Source organism: Mesoplodon mirus (genome assembly GCF_964341445.2).
Source record: "Mesoplodon mirus genome assembly, chromosome: 18".
Classification (NCBI taxonomy): Eukaryota; Metazoa; Chordata; class Mammalia; order Artiodactyla; family Ziphiidae; genus Mesoplodon; species Mesoplodon mirus.
In genome coordinates, this window is record NC_138994.1 from 62,489,191 (window position 1) to 62,494,721 (window position 5,531).

A 5,531-nucleotide genomic window follows, 5' to 3' on the forward strand; every position below is an offset into this window, starting at 1 on the left:
AAACGTGTTAGGATTTGTTTAATTTTTTTCTTTACTCTTTTCCCTGCTTTTTTAAAAAATGGATTTTTTTAGAGTAGTTTTAGGGTCATAGCAAGATTGAGCACAAAGTACAGAGTTTCCATATACCTTTTGCCCCTACACAGTCATAGCTCCCTTTACTATCAACACTGGGCTCCAGAGTGGTACATTTGTTACAATCTATGAACCTACTTTGACAAATCATTATCACTCCCAAATTCATAGTTTACATTAGGGTTTATTCTTGGTGTTGTGCATTCTGGGTTTGGATATGTATCCACCATTAACGTGTCATATAGAATAGTTTCACTGTGCTAAAAATCCTATGCATTCTACCTATTCACTTCTCCCTTCCCCCAGACCCCTGGCTACCACTGATCTTTTTACTGTCTCCACAGTTTTGTCTTTACCAGAATGTCATATAGTTGGAATCATACATACAGTGCATAGCCTTTTCAGATCGGCTCCCTTCACTTAGTAATGTGCATTTAAGTTTCTTCCGTGTATTTTATGATTTGCTAGCTCATTTCTTTTTTGTGCTGAATAATATTCCATTATCTGGATGTACCACAGTTTATTTACCCATTCACCTACTGAAAGACATCTTAATTGCTTGCAAGTTTTGGAAATTATGAATAAAGCTCCTATAAACGTCTGTAGGCAGGTTTTTGGGTGGACATACTCTTATTTTTATATCTCTATTTTCTAATTTTTCTACAATGAACACTTTCTTCAATTTGTAATATTAAAAAAATTCTTCCTTGAAGAAATGTGGAAAGCCTTAATTCAATGTTTGATTTAGCTGGCTGGAAGTTCAAATAGTTAAGATTTATTACTTAAAAAAATACTCTGGCTTTAAAGTAGAGATGAGATTAATTTGTGTTTAATGAGCTCTTACTTGGATGTCAAAAAATGATCACAATAAAAATCAAACAGATTAGTTACTCTGTGTATGGCTCTGTGCTAAGTCCTTACCAAGAATTATCTCATTTATGCATGATCTCACCAAAAAAAACCTAACATAGAAACAGAGAACAAATTGGTGGTTGTCAGATGAGGAGGTGGGAGGGGTAGTGGGGTGGATGATGGGTAGGAGGGGAATGGATGAAGGTGGTCAAAAAGTACATACTTCCAGTTATAAGGTAAATAAGTTCTGGGGATGCAATGTACTTCGTGGTGACTCTACACAGTTAACAATATTGTATATTTGAAAGTTGCTAAGAGATATATCTTAAAAGTTCTCACCACAGGAAAAAAAATTATAACTATATAAGGTGACCAATGTTAACTAAATTTATTGTGGAAATCAGTTTGCAATAGATACATATATCGAACCATTATGTTGTATACCTTAAACAAATACAACGTTATATGTCAATTATATCACAAGAAAAGTGGTTAGGGGGAAGAATTATCATTTAATTCTCAAAGGAAGGGAGGGGCCCTAAGTCCTGGCGATGGTGTTTTTAATATATTAAGCTGTGTTGGGCTTCCATAAATTCTTCTCAATTAACACTTATTTACTAACAAGAATTTAGAAAGGAGTAGAGGTGGGCTTTCAAATGTATTTTTAAAAATTTTGTTTGTCTATTTGGTTTTTACTTGTTCGCTTCTCTACTTCTATATGTCCAGATTCTATCTCTCTTCTAAAAGCCAACTAAGATAAGAAATTGTACATGTTTATCCGCATAAATTATATTGTGATCCTCATCATGTAGATTATTTGCTATGTTTAGTATGTGACTTTGCTACTATAATTTTAACAATTCTTTGACTTACAAAGCCAGGAAAAATAGTGTATATTAACCGCATCCATTTGTATAGATTTCCCAAGTAAACAAAATGTTGAAAAACCAAATTGAAAAGACTCTCTATGCAGCTGCTTCCCACTAGCTATCTATTTTACATTTGGTAGTGTATATATGTCAATGTTACTCTCTCACTTCGTCCCAGCTTACCCCTCCCCCCTCCCCGTATCCTCAAGTCCATTCTCTAGTAGGTCTGTGTCTCCAATAGATGTAAAAAACCAAAAGACTCTCTAGAAGAAAACAAGAGTAACAACTCTCATACTTTGCTGAAGGGACCATAGATTGATTGGTACAACCACTTGGAAAAACAGTTTGACAGTATCTAGAAAATAGGCACGCTTTATAACCTAGAAGTTCCACTCCTAGATATACACACTAAGGTAACTCTTGCATAAATGTACATGTTCAAGAATGTTCAAAATGGCATACATAGCTCATGATAGCCAAAAACTAGAAACAACCTTAATGTCCATTGACAACAGAATCAATAACTATATTCATACATCAAAAATAAACTATCTATAGCATTGCACAGTAATATGGTTGAATCTTAAATGTAGATTAAGAATGTAGATTAAATGTAGAAAGAAGCCAAAAACAAAAGAATATATAATGTATGATTCTATTTATACAGAGTTCAAAAGCGAGCAAAATAAACCATAGCATTTAGGGGTGCATACTAGAGGGCAAAGCAAAAAAAAGCAAGCAGATCAGTAGTTACTGTTTTTTTTTTTTAAATTAATTATTTATTTTTTGGCCGCGTTGGGTCTTCATTGCTGCTTATGGGCTTTCTCTAGTTGCGGCGAGCAGGGGCTACTCTTCCTTGCCGTACGCAGGCTTCTCATTGCGGTGGGCTCTAGGCGTGCGGGCTTCAGTAGTTGTGAGCTCAGTAGTTGTGGCTCACGGGCTCTAGAGCACAGGCTCAGTAGTTGTGGCACACGAGCTTAGTTGCTCCACAGCATGTGGGGTCTTCCCGGGCCAGGGCTCGAACCCGTGTCCCCTGAGTTGGCGGGTGGATTCTTAACCACTGCGCCACCAGGGAAGTCCTTCATAGTTACTTCTTAAGGAAAGGTATTAGGATAAGGGAGGAACACAGGCAGGATTTCTAGGCACTTAAATGTCTCTTTTTTTGGTGTTTACATGAGTGTTTTATGATTTAATTTATATATTTATATTTTATGCACTTTTCTGTATGTGTAATATTTCTAGTAAAAAAATGTTAAAGAAGAGAAAGACCAAAGGCTCAGTCTCAAAATAAACACTGGAAGCATATGATCAGCAACAATTTAATGAGGCCATAGCAGTTACAGGATTCTCAAATGGGTACAGTATAAAACCTGTCATAAAATTAGCAAGAGAAGTAAGAACACACTTCAATACTGGTACAACGGTAATAGCAGCTTTACAAATGTTTATCTATAGGATTTCTATAGCTTTTTTAAAAAAATGAACCTTTATCTCACAAGAATGATCAAATCATTTAAAATAAACTGATACAGTACACAGTGGTTTATTAATATTATAAACATTATAAATGTCCCAGAAAATATTTATAAATGCTCACTGGCTTTATTCTCAGTGATTATTCCCTTTAATTTCACTTAATATAAACATAGTAGCAGGTTTAAAAAAATTTATTAGAAACAGATATATTTCTTTTATATATATATAAATTTATTTATTTTTGGCTGCATTGGGTCTTCGTTGCTGTGCACAGGCTTTCTCTAGTTGTGGTGAGCAGGGGCTACTCTTCATTGCGCTGTGTGGCTTCTCGCTGCGGAGCACGGGCTCTAGGCACGCGGGCTTCAGTAGTTGTGGCTCGCGGGCTCTAGAGCGCAGGCTCAATAGTTGTGGCACATGGGCTTAGTTGCTCCGTGGAATGTGGGATCTTCCCGCACCAGGGCTCGAAACCGTGACCCTTGCATTGGCAGGCGGATTCGTAACCACTGAGCCACCAGGGAATCCCAGAAACAGATATATTTCTTAACTTCCATTATCTGTTTAAGTTGCATCCATAAATGTAAATATAAATGTGGGTCTCATGATAAAAAGAACACTGTCCCCACGTCTGCCTTCCAGTTTGGTGACTTTCCACAACACTGTATTTGGCATCTCAAAGCTATATTTATCTGAGGAAATATAGGCATTTTGGGGAAATTGCTAAAATATCTTTCTAGCCTGAGATAACCAGGGGATATTTCAGGGATATCATCTTATGTAGCTGTTTCCTGTCGGGCTAGAAAGTTGAGCAAAAATCTGCCACTCCTTGTTTCCCCTCCATGAGGAGCTGCTATCCTTATTCTTGGAACTGCAGCGGAAGGTATCAGCATCAAAGCTAATCCTGTGCCTTCAGAGCCACACTTACCCTAATGAGAGTTCCTCTTCCTCCATGATATTTATTGCATTAGTGATTAGGGGTCCTGGCTGAAGCTAGAGTAGTGTCTACTGCTAAGTAGACTTGTCTGACAAACTGGGGGCTCCCAGAAATTGGCAACTTTGTAGAAGACTGACTGATAGGGTTGCCAAATAAAATATAGGATGTTCAGTTAAATTTGAATTTCAGATAAACAACGAATAATTTTTTAGTATAAATATGTCCCATGCAATATTGGGGACATATTTAAACTTCAAAAAATTCATTGTTTAATGGGACATATTTATACTTAAAAGTTATTTGTTGTTTATCTGAAATTAGGCTTTGATGGGGTGTCATGTGTTTATATTTGCTAAATCTGTCAAGCCTGTACTGTCAGGAAAAAGCAAAATTCAGTGAGGTGGGCATGATTACTGTTATTGAATCAACAGGTGGCTGAGGACAGGGAATCAGATCTCACAGTGAACCTGCTATGTACTTCAGAGAATCCTTGGTGGGGCACTGTGGAGAACACAAGGTTCCTGTTGAGGTCTTCACGAAATTTATATTTAGCGTCATGAATGTGGATAGCAGGTATCAAAGTGAGGAATATCTCAGACTTCAGTAAGCCAGATATAACTACCTACCTAAGATGCTAGAAATGATATTCTAATTTTTTAAAAAATGATTTATTTATTTATTGTTTTGGTTACGCTGGGTCTTAGTTGCAGCAGGCAGGCTCCTTAGCTGTGGCTCCAGGGCTCCTTAGTTGCACCTTGCCAGCTCCTTAGTTACAGCATGTAGGCTCCTTAGATGCGGTATGAGAACTCTCAGTTGCAGCATGTATGCAGGATCTAGTTCCCTGACCACGGATCGAACCCAGGCCCCCTGCATTGGGAGAGCGGAGTCCCATCCACTGCACCACCAGGGAAGTCCCATGATATTCTAATTTTTAAGGTCACATTGGAGTTTTTGTTTCAAATTCTTTTGGAACAGTTAGGTTTGAATGGGGGATGGTTTTACTTCTTAATTGCTTATAGGGAACAGAAATAAAATCTAGAGGTTCTGTTTTTTGTGGTTAAGTTTGTAGCACTTAATGAGTGCATGAGCTTTACAGGCTGAAATACTTTGCTTTTCAATTACCTGAGACTACCCAAGATGAATGGGCACCAGGTTATTTTCTTAATGTCATAACTGCAACTATAGAGTAAAAATTAGAGTAATCTAGTTAAACTTGAATAACCTCCCCAACCTAAATTTGGTAATTCCAGGATAAACATCACTTTGGGGATTGCATTTTCCCATCTGTTCATTATTGATCATGTAAACTAGAAAATATCCTAATACTCGCT